Here is a 22,996-nt window from a genome sequence, read left to right on the forward strand (position 1 = left end):
GATGGCCAGATGCCCTTCCTGTCACCACCCCATACCCTCTGGGAAGGAATTAGTGTACCCCAACTGTCTGCATCTAGTGTAATTCATGGAATAGTTCGAATGTGGTCAGATGTCTGCGAGACGTATAACTGAGGAGGAACGTGGGAACCAGCCCAGTATTAACCTAGCGGGATGTGGAAAACTGCCAAAAAACCACATTCAGGCTGGTCGGCACACCGGCCCTCGTCGTTAATCCACCGAGCGGATTCGATCCGGGGCCGGCGCGCCTACCCGAGTCCAGGAAGCAGCGCGTTAGGGCTCTCGGCTACCCTGGCGGATCACCTACAGAACCAAAACCAGCAGTAAGAACCTTAAAATACGTAGGCGTAATCGCCCAAGGCAATTTAAAGCTGAACGGTTACATAAAGTAAACAACTGGAAAAGAAAATACCAGACCTAAATTAACGGGGAGAATCTTCAGAGAATGCCAATTATCAATGACAGAATTGGTCTACGAAATACTTATTCAACCATTTCTATATTGCTCATCTGGTTGGGACCGTTGCCACATTGGATTAATGAAGGTTTAAAATGCGGCAATGCGTTTCGTTACAGGATGGTTTTGCCGATGTGAAATCTTTACGAATATTGTCAACGAACTCCAGTGGCAGACGTTACAAGACAGGCTGTGCATCACAGGCAGGTTTACTAGCGAAATTCCGAAAGAATGCGCTCAGGAAAGCGTCGGCCAATATGCTGCTTCCTTCCACATACGTCTGTCGGAATGAAACAAAGAGAAAACCTGAGAAGTCAGAAGCCGACCGGTGTGGCCGAGCGGTAGTAGGCGCTTCAGTCTGGAACCGCGCGACCGCTACGGTCGCAGGTTCGAATCCTGCCACGGGCATGGATGTGTGTGATGTCCTTAGGTTAGTTAGGTTTAAGTAGTTCTAAGTTCTAGGCGACTGATGACCTCAGATGTTAAGTCCCATAGTGTTCAGAGCCATTTGAACCATTTTCTGAGAAATTAGAACTAATGCTGAGGTGTACCAACAATTCTCCTTCCCAGGCGCCATTCACAAATGGAAGAGGGAAGGGCGATTCTAACAAGGGAACCTCCCCATCGCACCCCCCTCAGATTTAGTTATAAGTTGGCACAGTGGATAGGCCTTGAAAAACTGAACACAGATCAATCGAGAAAACAGGAAGAAGTTGTGTGGAACTATGAAAAAAAAAAAAAGAAATATACAAACTGAGTAGTCCATGGGCAAGGTATGCAACATCAAGGAGAGTGTCAGCTTACGAGCGCCGTGGTCCCGTGGTTAGCGTGAGCAGCTGCGGAACGAGAGGTCCTTGGTTCAAATCTTCTCTTGAGTGTAAAGTTTAATTTTTTATTTTCAGATAATTATCAAAGTTCAGGCACTCACACATAATCAACTTCGCTCTCCAAAATTCCAGGACATGTTCAGATTTGCTTGGACATATACAGGATTTGACGGTCTACGCACGGAAACATTTGAAAACGTAAAAAACATATGTTTTGACAGAGCACAGGGAAAACTGTGCGACTGTGAAACTGTTGCATTCACTTGTTGCAGTTTATGTGACAAACTCTTATGTTTTCATCACTGTTTTGGGAGTGCTTATCACATCCACAAGAAAACCTAAATCGGGCAAGGTAGAAGAATCTTTTAACCCATTCGCCAAGTGTGCAAGTTAGGTGGGTCGACAACATATTCCTGTCATGTGACGCACATGCCGTCACCAGTGTCGTAAAGAATATATCAGACGTGTTTTCCTGTGGAGGAATCGGTTGACCTATGACCTTGCGATCAAATGTTTTCGGTTCATATTGGAGAGGCACGTCCTTTCGTCTACTAATCGCAAGGTTTTGCGGTGCGGTTGCAAAACACAGACACTAAACTTATTACAGTGAACAGAGACGCCAATGAATGAACGGACAGATCGTAAGATCGTAACTTTGCAAAAATAAAGAAAGTAAAATTTTCACTCGAGGGAGGACTCGAACCAAGGACCTCTCGTTCCGAAGTTGCTCACTGTAACCACGGGACCACGGCGCTCATCAGCTCTTATTGTCGTTGATGTGGCCTATCTTGCACATGGACTACTCAGTTTGTATATTTTGCTTATTTTTTTCATAGTTCCACACAGCTTCTTCCTATTTTCTCGATTGATCTGTGTTCAGTTTTTCAAGGCCTATCCACTGTGTCAATTTATAACTAAATCTGAGGGGGGTGCGATGGGGAGGTTCCCTTGTAAGATATTTTTGCTTGCTGGTGACACTAGCTTGGTAGTAAAAGATGTTGTGTGATACGTTGGCACTGTTTCAAATAGTATACTTCAAGACATATGTTCATGCCAAGTAGAAAATAAACTCACGCTAAATCACGGTAAGACTCAGTTTTTACAGTTAACACACAGTTGAACAGAACCTGAGGGTCTAATTACCCAGTATGGGCATATGATTTGTGAGGCTGAACAGTTAAATTTTTTAGGTGTCCATATAGATAGTAACCTATCGTGAAAAGCTCATGTTCAGGATTCTGTTCAAAGACTTAATGGTGCCATTTTTACTATTAGAACAGTATCTGAAGAAAGTGATAGTTCGACACGAAAAGTAGTATACTGTGCTTATTTTCATTCGCTTATAACGCAAAAAATGGCTGTTGAGCACTATGGGACTCAACTGCTGTGGTCATAAGTCCCCTAGAACTTAGAACTACTTAAACCTAACTAACCTAAGGACAGCACACAACACCCAGCCATCACGAGGCAGAGAAAATCCCTGACCCCGCCGGGAATCGAACCCGGGAACCCGGGCGTGGGAAGCGAGAACGCTACCGCACGACCACGAGATGCGGGCCTTATAACGCATGGTATTATATTTTGGGGTAAGTTTTTCCATTCTCAAAGGGTATTTTTGACTCAGAAACGGGAGGTCCGGGCTATAAGTGGTGTAAGTTCGTGAACCTATTGTCAACGACCGTTCATTAGAGTGGGTATTCTGACATTGGCCTCTCAATATATATATGTACTCTTTAATGTCGTTTCTTGCTAACAACACCAACTTATCCCTAAGAATTTGCGGCTTTCATACGAGGCAGAAACCCAGTCTGCATTTGTATCGCATCTCCTTGACTCTTGTCCAGAAAAGCGTGCTGTATTACGCTGCATCCATTGTCAATAAGCTGCCACAGGAATTCGAAAAGCTTAGCAGTAATTCACGCGCTTTCAAATAGGTGAATAGTTTCCTCTTGCGTCACTCCTTCTATCCTGCCGAAGTGTTACTTGAAAACTTAAGATAAATTCTGTGTTACACTATTGGCTCTGAGCAGTATGGGACTTAACATCTGAGGTGATCAGTCCCCTAGAACTTAGACCTACTTAAACCTAACTAACCTCAGGAAATCACACACATCCATGCCCGAGGCAGGATTCGAACCTGCGACCGCTGCGGTCACGCGGTTCCTGACTGAAGCGCCTAGAACCGCTCGGCCACACGGGCCGGCTGTTACACTACTGATTGTGTTTATATAAACGTATAGCTTGTCGTATTTTTAAGATTCATAAACATATTATGTTATCTATTATTACTTTTCTGCTGTGATTTCATGTGCTGACACGTTCCATGAATATGGAGATATGCTCCGCAGTTTGGTCCTGAGGATCTAGAGGTGCAAAATAGTTAAAATAAAAGAAAGTAGAATAAAAGTCTCCTCCACCACAAACCATAAGATTGTTTGCATCGTACAAATGTAAATATAGAATACTGAAGCAAGTTTTACAGTCAGCCAGGTAAATCAAGGGCAATTGTATACCTCACATATAATTCGCTCACCTGGAGAGGAATTAAACAACGACTTGCGTTGAGACCTTATCCAGAAAGTTAGGTGGGAGCCTGATGCTGTGCCCTGATGCGTGAGTGCCATGCTGTTTGTTTGTTTAGCTGCGCTGTGTTATTTCAGGTCGTTGCTGTCGCTCTGCTTGCCTCGAAACATGCGGGCAGTGAGAAGCCCACACAGTTAGCAGCGCCCCAGGACTCGGCCACGGTCTTCAGACACAGTCGGCAGAGCCCCGTTACGCAATGCGCGCGCCAGTAATACGCACCGTGCCGCAGCGCGGCGCACGAGCGCCGTCTTTGTTTCGGAGTAACTGCCCGCGGCGAGCCGGAGCATCATCCTTCATCTCCACCAGCCAGCGCCGGCACCGGTACCGCACAAAGGAGCCGACCCGCCGAGACACCGGCGCAGCGTCCTCACAATTACCTCACGTGACGAGACAAAAGCTCGCCCGTCCTCCCCATGCATCTTTACACACCACCCGCCCACCTGCTGACCATAGGTGTTGCTCCGGGAGTTTTGCACCACATATACCACAGCCAGCTTTGTGGTTAGGATGAGCAGCAAACTACGACTGTTTGCTAATGACGCTGTTAGTGTATGTGATAATGTCGCGTATAAGTTACTGTAGGCTGATACAGGACCATTTTGGAGTGATGAATAGCAACTGGCTCTAAATGTGTGAAATTGTAAATAATGAAGATGAAAAGTAAAAATGTCTCATAATTTTCGAACGCAGTGTTAGTGGTGTCCTGCTTGAAACAGTCAAGTCGACTCATTGTCTAAACGTAATGTTGCAAAAGGATATGAAATGGAACGAGTACGTGAGGTCGGCGTAGAGAGGGCGAATGGTTGACTTCGGTTTATTGGCGAGAATTCTAAGAAAGCGTACCTCATCTACAAAAGAGATAGCGTACGGAACTCTTATGTGATCCATTCCTGAATACTGTTTGTGTATTTGGAGACTGCACCAGGTAGGATTAAAAGAAGACAACGGAGCGGTTCAGAGGCGAGCTGATACATTTGTTACAGGTAGTTTCGTTCAGCATGCAGATAATACGGAAATGCTACGTGAACTTAAATTGGAATTCCTGGAGGGGAAGCAGACGTTCTTTTCGGTGTTTGCGACTGACTGCCTTCAGCATTCATATAGTATAAGGACCGTGAAGGCAAGATATGAGAAATTAGGGCTAGTACAGAAACGTATAGACAGTGAAACTTCATGGCAGATTAAAACTGTGTGCCCGACCGAGACTCGAACTCGGGACCTTTGCCTTTTTCGGACAAGTGCTCTACCAACTGAGGTACCCAAGCACGATTCACGCCCCGTCCTCACAGCTTTACTTCCGCCAGTACCTCGTCTCCTACCTTCCAAACTTTACAGAAGCTCTCCTGCGAACCATGCAGGACTAGCACTCCTGAAAGAAATATTGCGGAGACATGGCTTAGCCACAGCCTAGGAGATGTTTACAGAATGAGATTTTCACTCAGCAGCGGAATGTGCGCTGATATGAAACTTCCTGGCCGAGGTCCCGGGTTCGAGTCTCGGTCCGGCACACAGTTTTAATCTGCCAGGAAGTTTCATATAAAAGCACACTCCACTGCAGAGTGAAAATCTCGTTCTGGAAACAACCCTCAGGCTGTGCCTAAGCCACGTCTCCGCAATATCCTCTCTTTCAGGAGTGCTACTCCTGCATGGTTCGCAGGAGATCTTCTGTAAAGTTTGGAAGGTAGGAGACGAGGCACTGGCGGAAGTAAAGCTGCGAGGACGGGGCGTGCGTCGTGCTTGGGTAGCTCAGATGGTAGAGCACTTGCCCGCGAAAGGCAAAGGTCCCGAGATCGAGTCTCGGTCCGGCACACAGTTTTAATCTGCCAGGAAGTTTCATATCAGAGCATACTCCGCTGCAGAGTGAAAATCTCATTCTGGATATAGACAGATATAGACAGTGGTTTTTCCCTCGCTCCATTTACGAGTTGAATGAAAACTGGAATGACTAGCAGTAGTGCAAGGTACCCTCCGCTATACAGAGTATGGTAGCTTCCAGAGTTTTTATGTACATATATATGTAGATTTAAGTAATACTATAGCTGCTAAGGAACCAATTTCATGTACCTCTTGACACTAAAGTCATAAATATTAGCTGTTATTGATTAAAATGGAATTGTAGAAGTTTGTAAGGACGGTATCTCAGGACAAAACGACGACCTTGGAGAATTTTTCAGTATTAACAAGTTGCTCAAAGTGTACTAAAAGCCGAGTCTGTCATATGCAGGTTCGTGAGTAATTACGGAGCTAGGTTGTGCAGCGCTAAACCAGTGACATGCTTTGGAGAAGATGTCGATTCAACTACTCATCCAGTCATCAATATTTAGTTTCACGACGGTCTCCCTAAATACCTTAAGTCAAATGGCAGCATGGCTCCTTCCGTTTGCTAGACCCCCACCAACAGTTTATTCTTTGAATGAACAGACAAGAGGGATTCCCCTTTACAGCCTCTGTTACATATCGCTAGACGCCACATAGTCATAGTCCCACAATTTCGAACCGGCAGCCTGATAATTTCCACCTTCCGGATCTGTCAGGTACAAGAACAACTGCATGGCGATTCTCTGGCGGTTTATTTCATTCTAATTGTTGTTCCGATAGTTTTAACTCGCTAACCACTGCTTCTATACACGCAGCAGAGAATATTCTACGTGAGCCGACATATCACTATATGACGAGCCAGGGATCGTTCGAACTCACTGATGTACTAACATTTCGGCTTTTGGTGTCGAAGAGGCATACAGCTAGTAGGGTTAAAGTCTACATTTAATTTATCAAAAATGTAAAAAAAACAAGCAACGGAATTTCATAACAGGAAGAATAGTGCCATGAGAGAAAATATATACGATAAGCCTCCGGCACGATGTTACTACTACCCTGGTAGAAATTTATGAGAAATTAAGAGCGCAGATATGCAAAAGGAGTAAATGAAATATGCAGTGGAAATCGTGTTGAATCGCTTAGGCAGAAAAAATGTGCCATAAAAATTCGATCGGTGCGGGTAAAAAACTATACAACGTGTCCCAGCCTTTAGGGTTAAAATTACGTAATGTTATATTCACTGTGGTCAAAATTGTACAGATGGTAAATGATCCTAAACAGAGTATTTCCAGATTAACGGTCGAAAAAGGTTGTCAATTATTTTTTATTGACATAAACGACAGGCATATTATAACATAAACACAATCTCATAGCAACTTTTCGACGTGACCACCGTGTCTCAATGCTCTCACTATAGCGACACAATATTTCGTCGCTCTCTCTCTCTCACATATTCCGGCTGTCTGTTGTACAATACGACAGCCAGTTAGTATCTTACCAATTAGTTAGTCTTTCCTTTCTGCTACGGCTACGTACACTGACTTCCTGTAGACCTAACCCCATAGGAAATATCGTAACAAACATTGTACGTCTATTTATTCTTTTGTTCTTTTATCCTCTGATCGCTGATTAGAGCGATAGTGAATATGGCTCTGAGCACTATGCGACTTAACTTCTCAGGTCATCAGTCGCCTAGGACTTAGAACTAATTAAACCTAACTAACCTAAGGACATCACACACATCCATGCCCGAGGCAGGATTCGATCCTGCGATCGTAGCGGTCGCTCGGTTCCAGACTGTAGCGCCCAGAACCGCACGGCCACTCCGGCCGGCCGATAGTGAATACGTCAGTGTATATTTACAGTTTACAGTTACCGGGTAAACTACAGTTTGTGCACTTACACTGTTTTACGACAGACACACTTATACATGTATGAATAAATAACAAATGGAAGAGTAGAGAAAACAAAATTTTATTTTTAATGTAATTTACTACATATAGGTACCCTGTTTCACTTTCTGCTGCAAAGCTTGGGAGTTGATCACAAATTAAATAGTGTTAAACAATGCCTTGTGCGCTTTTCACTGACACAGTACTCGTGTATGTAGCATATTTGTCAGGATATTGTCGTAGCAGTATAATTTCTTTCGAGTTAGTTTGGACTAGTCTCTGTATATTCTTTAACACTGTTCAAACATGCCGTTTTCAAGTAATCTCCTAATTTTGTTTTCAAGAGTGGCAGTGCTTTTACATTTCTTAAACTGCCTGGTATTCTGTTCCACAATAAGCAAGCAGCTATAACAGGATCTTTGTCAGTCAGTGTAGTCGGGTGCTGTTGATGTGATAATCGTCTTTGACTCTCGTACGGTAATTGTACATTCCTCTGTTCAGCATCGATACACGATTTAATCTGAGATACATGATATTTTCATATACATATATAGAGGTAACTGCCAAAATTTTGACTTTTTTGATGTAATTTTACGGGAATGTCTTGGTAATAGGCTACCAATATATGTGATTTTTTCCGGTTTCAGCATTCTGTTTGTATGTAAATTTGCTGCTCCACTCGATATTGTTATACAGTACGATAAATATGAATGAATTAACCCATGGTACATCTTTAATAAAGTATCTACATAAACTGTGTGGAAAATGTTTATCATAGTAACGCTAGCAACATAGATGCAGAAACATAACCAGTATATCAAGTGCCGCTGACGCATTTCTACCAACAACTCGTGCAGACGCATATCTGGGCCAGATTTTAAAAGTAAAATACGGATGGTAAAACACCAAAAACTTGAAAGGTATGAAGTGATATGTATAGAAGGATGGCAAAAATGGAGCAAATCTCTGTTCATGAAACTATAAATTTTCAAGATGAGCTGGCAGGAAAACAAGTTTTTGCAGAAGAACGTGAGTACGCTGCGATTTGGTTTCGCATGATGTGAGAGAAAATGCATCTACAAAATGTCAAAGGCGACACGCTCTAACAAGGATTATTCAGAATATACAGTGTTTCAAATATGCGTGGCTGAGTGAATTTGCGAAAGGTAGACAAAGGTAGAGAAACGATTCTAAACACAAGAAAAATGACAAGAAAGGTCGGAGTTTCCCTTCTACACGTGCGTTGAAGTCACCTGCAACGATGTAGTCACAGTTGCAGCAACGCTGGCACCGTGCTTGTTATGCAATACCAGAACAGGCACATTAAAACTACGTAACTGAATGTGAAATAGGTATCAGATGAATTACACTACTGTTATATACTAAGCTCGTTCTACGTAACACGGTATACAGGGAGGTAAGTCAGGAATAAATTACGGCACCCGTCCAAGGACAAATTCCAAATGCTCAGACCTTCATCTCTTTACCCGTTACTTAAACGCCGAAGAATGCGATTGGCACAGTTTCGACCTATTCTATGATTGCAGTCTTTTAGATAAATCATAACAGCCGTTTCACAATCTACACCGGAGACGTAATTATATTTATCACGGCTGACGCTGAAGTTTCGTTTGCGAATTCTACCCTTGACCCGTCTAGTAAGACGATTCAATAGTGCTAGATTTTCATCAGACGTTTGAATTTAAATGTATTCGACGAATTTGCTTTCTGAAATTCTCAGACAGTTCTTTAATATTTCTCGTATTACTAAAACATAAAAAAGCCTTTCATCTTAGCACAGGAAATACTTAATGCTAAGGACTTTGCTATAAAAGTCTGTAACTTCCTTGTGGCGCTGTACTTTTGCATGGTATCCCTGATGCATTATGTCACTGCCTCACCGAATAGACGCGGTTTAGAAAAGGACATTTCGTCCAAATCTATATTTTTATAACCACTAATGTTACTATTTATGACGCAGACGCTTGTTATACACTGAGTAAAAGGTGACGGCTGTCTCTTGTAACTAACACGCTTTGAATGGTACCCCCCTGATCCACGAAGTGTCTAAACAGGAATCCAATTTTTCACGTAAATCACAATGTTTTTACAGAAGATGGGCGGACGGGAAGGTAGTTTACTCGATTTCACCTCCTAAACGAAGTAATCGAATTGCTGGGTATGTCTGAACACAGAACAGCAATTCTCTTATCGCAAGTAAAATATGTGAAAATGTGTTTCGTGGAAATAGAAATACAAGCATTTCAGAGCGAACTGTTAATTTATTGTCTCCATTCAAAGGCTAATAAATGCAAAATCTCTATGCTATTAAAAAAAAAAAAAGGTTCAAATGGCTCTGAGCACTATGGGACTCAACATCTGAGGTCATCAGTCCCCCTACTTAAACCTAACTAACCTAAGGACATCACATACATCCATGCCCAAGGCCGCACTCGAACCTGCGACCGTAGTGGTCGCGCGGTTCCAGACTGAAGTGCCTAGAACCGCTCGGCCACTAGGCTATATTCGTCTACGTGCAAGTGGAATAGTATATTATCGAAAAGCCAATAGAAATCGAATGTAGTCTTGTATTTGGAAGGAATTAGTTAACTGCACAGTTTAAATTCGTGTCTAAATAGTCGCGAAAAGCTATCTTCTCGAACTCATAAGCAAAATACGGCTGAGTCTGAATTTCATTCTTATTCGTACTTCATCCCTGATTCTTGCAGAATTCTAATTTTTCTAGTTAAGTAAAGTATTTCTTTCATGGACTGGATTAAACGAAGTTGCAAGAAATTGTAACGAAAGCGCAAGAGTGGCGATCGAGCAGATAGCCTTTTAGCAGGTGTTTGTCACGCTTCCATTTCCTAACCTCTGTAACACTTGGAATTTTTCTTTTCCTAGCAGTCGTTTCCTTCGCTACTCTCAGATAATTTCTTACTTTCAGATCGATTCCCCGGTTACCAGGCTGTGATGGCGTTGGAATTACCCTTGTACTGCAGGTTTATCTGCCAATATGACTTCCCCCGTCATTTTATTACAACAAACCGTACCTGTAACGACACGTTTTCAAGAGATTCTCAGTGAGCTCCTGCTTTGAAACTGCGTGTATTATGGGAGCTAAGTGATAATTTTAAACCCACCAAATAGTGGAAACTACGGAATCCAACATGGTGTCTATCAAGTTCTGCTTGTGACGTAGAGAGCGTTATTGCCTCTTAATTGGTTAAGCGTTTCGTTGCACAGAACTTACGCCGTGTTTCCTGCGTCTTACGCCGTGTTTCATGCGTGGCAATGGTTCCCCTACGTGAAAAAACAGGAGCTGATGTCACAAGACTCATACATACCCAGGTCCACGTGAGTTTTTATGTCACGAGTTAGGACTGGAGGGCCGTGTCGCCGTAGCGGTGGGGGCACAGCGAGCGGGCCGCGCGTGTGGGCCCACGCTATCGGTGCGGATCGCGACGTGGCGTCCGCGGCGTGAATTAACGAGGCTGTGTCCCGCCTCCTGAGTTAGTGGCTGCTTTATCGCTCTACCCGGCGCTCACCGAAATCTAAAACAGCGCTCCTACAATCGCGGCCAGCCGGCGGCAAAAGGAACGGCAAAAACGCCGGCGTTTTTATTACTGCTGCATGCGGCCGGCGGCAGTCTGCATTCCTTCTACACGCCCGCCCAGTCGTCGCTGCCATCAGCACCGCAAACTACGAGGCGGGAGGTTCGTAATGCACAACATTTACTGAGCAACTACCGTCCTCTTGAGCATGCACACTCTGAGACACACTGTGAATCTATGACGTTCGTTTTCATCTGTTTTAGGCATCTGTCAGATTCCCCATGAAGCGAAAACGGTTTCAAAAAAGATACGCGTTTTCACTGGTAGGAAGCCAGAGGAACAGTTCAGGTAACACGGGGAAGAGGAACTGCCTTATTTTCATAGACATGTCGACATCAACTGCATGCTGAGATTCTTAAGGTTTCCCGGAGGATAGTGCATTACGTCATCTTTCGGGTGTGTACACCGGGCAGCACCATTTCTTCTTATGATACTTAGGTTGATAACCATCTTGAATCTCAACTGCTGACTGAATTAAAAGCAGTTCATGTAATGATGTACTGTAGAGTAAATGAGTGTATGCCAGAGGTAAGACAGTCGGCAACTTTGTGATTCCATGAAGAAAACATAGCAAGCAGCGAGTCAGTATAACCAGAGCACTTACAAATTATGTGGTCAGTTACTGAAATCGATAGCATGTGTTAGAATACCAGGCAGCGAAGCTACGGAAGAACAGTTCCCCCGAAAGCGCATACTTGAAACGAGTGATTCCGATGATTTATTAAGCTGAAAACTCTCGTCTCGATTGAGCAGGTTGTCTGTTATTGCGTTTCCAAATCTTCTTTGATCACTGAATCCTTATAGGATGAGGCTGTGCCTGTTATCTTGACTTCCCCGTAATCCATGGGATGGCTAGTGGAAATACAACGTTCAGCCACTGTGGATTTGTTGAGATGTAGAAAGCAATTGTGTCGCTAATGTTGGACCTACCGTTCTTGTACGCAGCGCATTGTTTGTCTTATGTAACTTTTTCCTCACTGACAAGGAATTTTACAAATGCCCGATTTTTTCACATACCAGAAGATCTGCCGTCTTGGCTGGAGGGAGGAACATCAGGTCAACAGAACTGTCTAGCCGTTCCTATTGTGTCTGTAGTGAAACTACTCTCCTCTGTCTCGCCCTGGGTCGGTACGTGTACGTGCGGGCCGATGTAATGCTCCCAGCAAAGAATGGTTCAAATGGCTCTGAGCACTATGGGACTCAACTGCTGAGGTCATAAGTCCCCTAGAACTTAGAACTACTTAAACCTAACTAACCTAAGGACAACACACACATCCATGCCCGAGGCAGGATTCGAACCTGCGACCGTAGCGGTCGCGCGGTTCCAGACTGTAGCGCCAGAACCGCTCGGCCACCAGCGGCCGGCCCCAGCAAAGAAACAGGCGATTAATAATCATTAATCCATCCAGCTAATTACATATTCGCGACTTCTCTTTCGGTTGCAAGATTAATCCCTTATAAAGATTCCAAGAGAAACAAGGTCGAAATAAACAGATTCGTGAGGTACTGAGGAAATGAAATCTGAAAAGTACGTAAAATTCGAAACAGCTTCTTCTCCGCCTAGTGGGAACGCAGGGACGAAAAACCTCTGTCTGCGAAAGACGTGATCAATTCTGTACGTCGCAACAGGCAGTCCTTGTCCTGTGTTCTTCCCTGTGGTTGGCAAAGGCCCTAGTTTTCACGGTTGGAAGCACATAAAAGTCGGACCCAGTACTACTTTCACGCCCAGGAGTATTGTAGGTTTCCTGTGTTAATTGGTATAGTTAGTGAAGGCTGTTCCTGGCTCATTGTAGGTAATTCCATTCTCAATCACATTGTCGGTATTTAACCTGTTTTTTGGTTTCGACTTTCAAATTCTATCCGCTCCCATCAGTCTCCTAATTATTCAGGAACCTCAGAGTAGTTATTCCATGCTCGAGACTGAGCGTCATGTTAATTTAAACCCTAACGTGTCGAATCTCTTTAGATGATGATGATGATGATGTTTGGTTTTTGGTTTGTGGGGCGATCAACTGCGCCATTATCAGCGGCCGTACAAATTCCCAACCATTGCTCAGTCCAATCTCGTCACGTGCATGAATGATGATGAAATGATGAGGGCAACACAAACACCCAGTCATCTCGAGGCAGCTGAAAATCCCTGACCGCGCCGGGAATCGAACCCGGGACCCCGCACTCGGGAAGCGAGAACGCAACCGCGAAACCATGAGCTGCCGTCTCGAAGCTCTTTAGTAACAACCGTGTGGGGGTGACCGATAACAACGAGAGAGTCATCTGTTTAATTAGCTGTGAGGTATAAAATAAGTAGCTATGCATGAGACAGTGTACCGCGTTGATTTCGCGAGCATACCTGTTATAGATCGTGTTCTTCGAACGTTGTCCTGCTCCGTCCTATCGCTGCCGTTCCTAGTCGACGTTGCCCTCCGCCAGCGAACACCTCGGTACTGCGTTCCCGCGGGCTGCTCGCCTTTGAGGCCAGCCGCTGCTGCCAGCGATTCAATTTAGATAGCGCGTCGCACAGTAGCCGCGGGCCCGCTTGTCTCGTCTTCATTACACGCTCAGCTGCCGACAGATAAAGCGGCCAAATTGGCAGCCACCAGCTCCGGGCTGGATTTGCGGCGAGCGAGCCACAAGACCCAATAGCCACCTGAGTGCGTCGCCTTCCCAGCACACGTGGAGCAATGGCCTCTGCTGCACGAGCACCCGAAAAAGTACAGACACAAAGAATACAAAACATTCCGTATTAGTTTACGCGTTGGACTACATAAATACTGTAGTACAGTGTGGGACGCTGCGTCGATGATCAACAGCCGTATTCAGTTAAGAAAGAACTCGAAAAATGCGGTCATGGTTCCGCATCATATGTAGAATATTTCAGAAAAAATGAAAATTTGTGCTCGGTCGGGACTCGAACCCGGATTACCTATTGGTCGCTTGTGGTCGCCCTAACCACTGTAGAAGATAGCAACTCGGAGGTTCCATGTGACCTCATGCATCCGTTGTGTATTGTATTTCATTTAGAATTACTCAATAGTGAGAAATAAGGGACGTTGAAGGAACAAAGTTTACGGTTGTGCGTCCGCTGACGACCTGTTCTTTCGAGATGGAGAGAGAGGTTGGGAGAAACAGGAGTCGAAGGGGATACACAGTTTCAAGAATTACAACAGAGGGATATCAAAGGAGACATAGAAAGCGATAAAAGACCATAGAAACGGAGGTGCTAGCACAGCTAAACAAGATAAAATATTCTTTTGGTATAATTTGCGACAATTTTTGAATGCCTTTTGTTGTTCTGCTTGGCAAACTAAGGTCTCGTGGTATTAATGTCATCCTCCACAATAGAAAGCAGAGGGTCTCATTGACAGACTCTATCTCTGAGATAAAAATAATCTCAAAATGGAGGAACGCAACGTGTGAAGTGCCACAGGGATTATGGAATCACTCTTGTTTCTTATCTACGTAAATGATCTTCCAGTGACTTTAACGGGCAGTACAGAAAATGCAATGTTTGTTTGTGACATGGGCACAGTAATCGAGGGTGTAAACTCAGGCCTAGAAGACACAGCGCAGTTGGTTCACAGTTACGGTTTAAGTCTTAACCTAACAACGACTCGTATCATGCAATTTCAGACAATCATTAATGACTTCTTAACACCAGAAGTAGACATTAATGGCCATACATTGAGTGAAGCGCAGTGTGTAAAGTCTTTTGCTGGATGATAAGTTCAACTGCAGTCAACACACGGATAAATTGTTCAAAAAGTGGTTCAAAGGGCTCTAAGCACTGTGGGACTTAACATCTGAGGTCATCAGTCGCCTAGACTTAGAACTAGAAATCTAACGAACCTAAGGACATCACACATATCCATACCCGAGGCAGGATCGGGACCTGCGACCGTAAGAGCAGCGCGGTCCGAACTGAAGGGCGTGGAACCTCTCGGCCACAGCGGCCGGCAAACTGATCAAAACTAACTCACTTCAGCATGTTATTCCCTCAGAAGCGTTTCCCATAGAGTTAACATGAACACAAATGTGTTGACTTATTTTGCATAGATTCTGTCCCTATTCTCTTGTATAATTATTTTCTGAGAAAATGCACCTAATGCAGGAGCGAGGAATAAGAATGTCGTGTAAAGTAGATAATCGTAAAAATCAAGGATTTTGAAATTCTAACACCTACTTTCTGATAAATTTCCTACTTAATCGTTTTTGTTGCTAGTAGCAAAAAACAATTTCAGCCGAACTGTGACGCACATAATCGTAGCAGAAGACATAAAAGCAAGGATTTTGAAATTCTAACACCTACTTTCTAATAAATTTCCTACTTAATCGTTTTTGTTGCTGGTAGCAAAAAACAATTTCAGCCGAACTGTGACGTACATAATCATAGCAGAAGACATAAAAGTAATTTTCATGTAGACTTTGCCTCCTTATCAGACTTGAGTCGCGTGGTATGGTGATAAGATATTCAACAAGCTACCGTCTAACACAAAGAAAGATACTCCGAATACCAACTAGTTCAGAAGATAATTAAAAAAATATGTCTCATTAGTTACTCTTTCTATAAATGAAATGCCTAGATTCAGCTACTGAAAAATTCTGTTAACGACATAGCAAGTAGCACTGTTTGCTTTAAATCTTTAAGAAAAGTAATAATGTGCTATAAGTAGGACTCAGTATTTATAAATTTAAGAAAATATTTTCTTTGAAAAATACCGGTGTAATCGAGTAAATATTAAACTTCTAATGACAGATAAACATCAGGTGTGCAATATAAGAAAACTAAGGAGGCAGTAGCTTTTATCAACGGAGCAACTTTCTTACTAATTTACAATATTTATTGAATTTAGATGGCACAACCTTAAAGAGCTTTAAGCAACGTAATAATAGTTTATTGATAATGCACTGTACACATTAAGTTCTCACAAAGTCTGTTGTATCGTGTTAATGAGTACCTTGACTCGTTCCGCATACTTGAGAAGTCTCGTTCTTGATGGTTTCTAGAATACACCATGAAGAATTAATAACCCAGTTTCTAAGCTAGTGATGTTATTGTGCAATGAAAATGTTATGGAAGCGCCGGTCGGGGTGGCCGAATCGTTCTAGGCGCTACAGTCTGGAACCGCGCGACCGCTACGGTCGCAGGTTCGAATCCTGCCTCGGGCATGGATGTTTATGATGTCATTAGGTTAGTTAGGTTTAAGTAGTTCTAAATTCTAAGGGACTGATGACCATAGATTTTAAGTCCCATAGAGCTCATAGCCATTTGAACCATTTTTGAAACCTTTCTCTGAAAATTCGTCCAGCCTTAGGGCTGCTACATCCTGCTACACCACAAGTTAAAGGCACGTCTTCCGCCGTGGATGGATGCATCACAGATGACGGTGTACTGATTCCTATGTGACTTAGAAATATCGCCGTAACCAGTTCGAGATAGCGACACTCAGCATTGGCATTACGTGTGCAATACCAGATAAAATGTTGGTGAGTGGGACTGGGGTTTCGTATGTTAGTTATGACATATCACGTGACATACATGTTAGCTAGGTACGGTCTCATCAAACACAAGAAATATATACATGATTTTTTCTTGGTTTACTACAGCCTTTTTAAAAGCTTACATTACATATTGAGAATAGAAGATCAATATACCTTAGCTGTAAGATACCTTGTAAAGTTTCGTTATTAAATGAGAAATTCGAAAGTATACACACTGCTAAATACTATGAAAATCCTTTAAAGAATTTTCTTTGAGAACAGCCTCGGTAAAGTTATCTTATTTCGGAGAGAAGTATGCCTGGTTCTCAACTTGTTGTCCACCACTCAAGAACATCAGAATAAAAATGTGTTTTGACATAAAGACGACAAACTGATGAAAAGCTTTCGGATTCCCAGTCGGGTGGCTGTCATGTGATACCGCGATGCTTCGGCAAGTGTCATGCTCATCACCATTCGACATGCAGAACGCAGTATGGTTGTGGTGAGGCAACACTCATTTTCTTACCTTGCTGCTGGCAGCTCTCCTCCCGGCTGCGTTCCTACAAACAACAGGAAAAAATCATTAGATTTCACTTCACTTTGTAAGCATTTAATGAATGTGAGTGTAGCTCCGTTTAAAACAGAACTAGAAACAGATATATTAGTGAGATCTTAGCCGGAGGGTAACATCTAACAAAATTAAAAACAAATGCTACACATAAATCTTTTCACATCAACTTTCTGAATAAAAGAAAACTTGAACTAAAACATACCATAGGTATTTTCAAAGTGAAGAGAGTGAGTGAATGAGAGAGAGAGAGAGAGAGAGAGAGAGAGAGAGAGAGAGAGAGAGAGAGGAGACGAGGGGGCCGTGGGTAAGCTGGAAAGGAGAAAGGGAGGAATCACAAAGACGCGAACATCCGTATTAGTATAAAAAATACGACTCTGACACAGTGGACACAAAGGTTAGTTAGCAAAGAGTAGTTATGAAAATCCGCTTCAACAAAGAATAAATGATAGATGCTTTTATAAGACGAGTCAAATGAAAAGGAAACAGAGAAAAAAATCAAGTAAACTGTTTATTAGTTACAAAAAAATTACCGTAACTGTTAATACATTTAGTTTTCGTATTTTTACCATTTTGACTGGTCATTATCCCACAGTCAAACAAGATGGTCAGTGTCTTCATGGAAGAATATTTTCAGATGCCTACGGAACTACGACTGTACCCAGGCGTGCAAATCGACGGCTCCAAAAATATGGAAATATGGAAATCGGGACTGCATTGACGACGTGTAAGTGCTTCCCGGCGAAAATTTTCTAGAGTAGGCGAAACAACAGACATGCCAACTGTAGGAAATTCATGGGATCTTTTTCTTGCTCGTCGAATTTCAGGAACACGGCGCCACGTTTAACGCATAACGGTATGTGGACACATTGCAAAAATTGAGAAGCGCCATGAAGGGCAAACGGCCAAGAACGTTGACGGACGACATTGGCGGACGACATCATTTTGTTGCAAGATAATGCCCGCCCACATGTTGCTGGATACAATCAGGCACTTGAATGTGATTTGCAGAGTATCCATGTAAATGTAGATGTAGATCGTTCTGCAGGCACCTGAAAGCATTTTTCCATGAAGACAGTGAGCATCTTGTCTCGCAGTGGGATAAATGTTTTAAAAGTATATTTAATTTTTTTTTTATCTGCCTCGTTTTCATTTGACTGCTCCACATAAACCACTCATGACAACAGTTCTCGCATAACTATACAGCTTTAAATTGTGTAACAGAGGAGCACAAAATAATCATGAAGGTAATATCAAAGAAATTAGACTCTCCTACAGGGAAATAACCCTAGTGGAAGTACCCTTGACTACTCACCGTTAAGTGCCTGTCTTATGTAGTAGAGAGTAGAGACATTAAACGCTATGCTTGAGGTGTTTTGAACCATCGGCAAGCTGTAGTTCACGATAAATGTAATGAGCATGTGCTTCAGTTGGAGTAATATGCGTGGTAGACGCAGAATTTGGGGAAAGCAGTGCTGGATCCAAACAGACTTCAGTTCTTATTTTTACACAACGAATCGGATAGGTACCTACTGCCTGCCATTTCCAGTTTCAGCACATAATTAAATTCGCCGATACGCAGGTTTTCACTGTGGGGGAAAGATACCGGAATTAACAACTATGACAATAATTTTAACAAGATACAAGAAAGCCTCAGGGCAAGCGGATCCTGCATTGCCGTGTTGCATCCAAGGACCGTTGTAGGTAACAATGGAAGAACTGTAACGGTAACGACACGAGAAAAGCGCTTAGACGGTACGCGGAAGGACACTGTCCGATCAACAGTATTCGCAAATGGCTCTGAGCACTATGGGACTTAACAAAAATTGGTTCAAATGGCTCTGAGCACTATGGGACAAAACATCTGAGGTCATCAGTCCCCTAGAACTTAGAACTACTTAAACCTAACTAACCTAAGGATAGCACACACATACATGCCCAAGGCAGGATTCGAACCTGCGACCGTGGCGGTCGCGCTGTTCCAGACTGAAGCGCCTAGAACCGCTCGGCCATTCTGGCCGGCCAGTATTCGCACAACTGGTTCAAATGGCTCTGAGCACTATGGGACTTAACATCCTCGGTCATCAGTCCCCTAGACTTAGAACTACTTAAACCTAACTAACCTAAGGACATCACACACATCTATGCCTGAGATAGGATTCGAACCTGCGACCGTAGCAGCAGCGCGGTTCCAGACTGAAGCGCCTAGAAGCGCTCGGCCACCACGGCCGGCAGTATTCGCACATCTATGGCCTATTAGCATGGGGGTGCGTCCACCGATCGATTTCATGACGGCTTGAACTCTGCTAAATGCACATTCAGTGAGATGTCAGAATGTCAATGGAGAAATGGCACCCAATTCTTCCTCAAGAGGCAAAACCAGAGAAGGTAGTGATGTGGGAAGTGGAGCGGTGGACTGTGAGCAGGCCAGTCTGTTCCAGGAATGTTATTGGCCACAAATCATTACCTCACAGATGCTACTTTATAACAGGGTGTATTGTCATGCTGGCACAAATATCGTCTCTGCACTGTTCCTTCACTCTATGCAGTGCACAGTACTTTAAAATGTGTTCATATCGTCCGCAGCTCGTGGTCGTGCGGTAGCGTTCTCGCTTCCCACGCCAGGGTTCCCGGGTTCGATTCCCGGCGGGGTCAGGGATTTTCTCTGCCTCGTGATGACTGGGTGTTGTGTGATGTCCTTAGGTTAGCTACGTTTAAGTAGTTCTAAGTTCTAGGGGACTGATGACCATAGATGTTAAGTCCCATAGTGCTCAGAGCCATTTTTTTTTTGTGTTCATATCCTTCCGCATTTAGCATTTTCTGAAACAAAATAATGGGACTACCGCTGACCACGAAACACAACCGCCCATATCGTAACATCACCTCCTTTGTATTTCACTGCTGGCATTTTACACGATACAATGCCCGAACATTGTATCCTATTCTTTTTAACTCCGTAAGTACCGCCATTGTCGTAGCTGGACTGTTGGTAGCACTTTGGATCATTTGAGCGGTTCATTCCGCTGATTTCACGTGATTTCTTACAACAACCCTCAGCAATGCCCGACGGTAGCCATCAGTCAGTACACGAGGTCTGTCTGGTATCGGTTTATCTACGGTTGTTCCTTCGCGTTTCCGCCGTCCGAAGTGGCCGAGCGGTTCTAGGCGCTACAGTCTGGAACCGCGCGACCGCTACGGTCGCAGGTTCGAATCCTGCCGCGGCCATGGATGTGTGTGATGTCCTTAGCTTAGTTAGGTTTAAGTAGTTCTAGGTTCTAGGTGACTGATGACCACAGCAGTTAAGTCCCGTAGTGCTCAGAGCCATTTGAGCTTTCGCGTTTCCACTTGACAGTCACATCACCAACAGTTGATCAGGGCAGTTTTAAAAGCGTTGAAATGTCCCCGATGGAGTTCTTACTCAGGTGACATCCAGTGACCAGTACACGTTCGAAGTTACAGCTCTCTCTGACAACGGGTTCTGCTGCTATTGCTCCTCTGCTCCGTCTCCTTTTACACTGGCACGTCCGCCTTTCGTGACAAATAGTGTTCAACTCAGCACCACAGGGGACTCTTCCGATATTTGTATCGGAAAGTGCACACAGAGGATCTAGCGGGTACATGTACAGGTATTTCTATTGGTGATTGAGGACAGTGTGCTGAACAACATTCCATCAGTATTTACTTCATTTCCAGAATAATAATTAGAGCTATGAGGAGTAGTATATTTTTATGTTGGCTGGAACCTACAAGTACACGTAGCAGGAGCAAACCATTACTGATTATTGCCACTAGGTGGCAAATTAACTGTTGAAGTGTTGACGTGTGGACGCAAAACGGTTAGTCTGGAATGCAGGCGTAGTCCAGTTAGTGGTGCAGCTACGACCGTGCAGAAAACATCAGGCAGTGAATTTTGTCATGTGTTTCCGGGAAGACTGCATGGCGCAGAGAAAAACAACGAGTGCACTGATATGTATACATATTGGGGTACCGCATACAAACAGAATCTGCACTTATATCCATCACACCTTGCGTAATCTCCGGCTGCGGGCTCGACTCCAGTCCTCAATCAGTAGTTGAGAGTGAACCACGCATAATGCCAGTCGCTCGTGCTGGCGAAACCTCAGAAAAGTCGACCGAAGATCCCGAGACAAAAGTCTGCAGGCGACACGTCAGTACTGTTATTAACCAAAGATACAGATATAAGGAACTGCAGTGAGATGAGGTACTTCTGGGTGGAGACTTTGGCTAGAGGAAAAATTCTGCATCAGAATGGCGAAGAAGAGATGGGTCCAAACCCGAGACAGCTGCAGCAGGCGCTTCCGGGAGACTGCGCGACCGGACCCCGCCTTAGCGGGCAGGCGGTAGCCCGGCCGCCGGGTTTGCCCTTTTAAATCGCTAATGCCGGCCGGTTCCCGAATACAATACGAGAGTCGCAGACGCAGAGGGCATTCCCCTCAGTCCTGGTCCTGCTGGTCGGCCCTTGTCGGCCGCCAGGGCCTGCCCGCCGCGATTTATCGCCGGCGACTAGTTTCCATAGCCGCGGCAACCCCCTACTAATAAATACCGCTTGTAAGCAATTAGGACTTATACGGGATAGAGACGCATATGGCCCTGGCCAGGCGCTGCGTAGGCGTGTAGCCAGTCCCAGCCATCGGCACCCTCTGTGAGTTATGGTGGCGCGAGCTGCCGTGTCCCGTGCGCGGTACTGCCTTACACGGTGGATGTAGACGACTACACACTGCCGGGTGGCCGAAGACTCTCGGTGTCTTCGTGGTGACGTCGCAAACTAAGAACTGTGAAAACGCATTAGGTTCACTAGCGCCACCACTACAAGGTGGCGAAATGAGCACAAATGAACAAATGCGTTTCAACTTCAGCGATTAACCACCTTTCTGTACTCAAGACCATATCTCAGAAACTAATTATCCAATCAAAGTGAACTAGTGTTCTTCTGATGCAGAATGTACAGGATGTTTTTAAAAAAATACATATACCTAGAGAATGTAGTACAGGTCAGAACTCGAAGGAAAATAGCTACGATCGTATGTCCAGAACCCAATACCTGTTGAGATAAGGGCCGTTCTGCCTGAGTGTAGTACTCGCACTCACAAGAGATAGCACAGTAAAGTATCACAATATGCAGATGTGAGCAGATGCAAATCCTCGAGCAAACATAGAGGTGAGGCTTCAGGATCGCTTCAGTACTAACGTACGACAGGAATAGTCGATGAGAGACATGTAGGGTCATATACACTTTACCAAACATATTGGCAGGTGCTGTGTGTTACATATTTCTATGTGATAAACTGCCACCGTTATTGGAGAACGTTGTCGTTCCGGGAAGACAACGACCACACTATTTTATACGGATCGTATGACAGTGCCTCACAACAACGTACTGTGGGTGGTAGACTGGACGAGAATGTCCGATAGCATGGCCTCTCCCTTCAGTGGACGTCAATACGTTGGGTTTCTGGTGGCTATGGGGACATTTAAAGGCATTGGTGTATGCCCAACCTATCGACGACGTGCTGACATCACAGGAGGGTGTGACCAAAGCATGTAACGCAATCCGAATGGAGCCAGGTGTACTTGAAAGATTGAGTGATTCACTGCGAAGAAGGGCCGAAGGATGCATCAGGATGTGTGTGATAACAACACGCAGTGCCGCCTATAGTGTCTACTTCTACGTAGCAGACAGATGGAAACCAGAGGAGAGATTGACACATATCTCCACAGAT

General features: G+C 44.1%; 1 protein-coding gene across 1 annotated transcript in view; it reads right to left on the reverse strand.

The window, feature by feature from the left end:
- The window catches only part of LOC126194779 (uncharacterized), a 1,062,808-nt gene that overhangs the window by 487,123 nt on the left and 552,689 nt on the right, over positions 1–22,996 (reverse strand). Inside the window, exon 4 of the mRNA XM_049933080.1 lies at positions 17,214–17,247. The gene's annotated coding sequence lies outside the window, so the exon portion shown is untranslated. The remainder of the gene's footprint in view (positions 1–17,213; positions 17,248–22,996) is intronic.

This window comes from Schistocerca nitens, chromosome 1 (assembly GCF_023898315.1).
Source record: "Schistocerca nitens isolate TAMUIC-IGC-003100 chromosome 1, iqSchNite1.1, whole genome shotgun sequence".
Lineage (NCBI taxonomy): Eukaryota > Metazoa > Arthropoda > Insecta > Orthoptera > Acrididae > Schistocerca > Schistocerca nitens.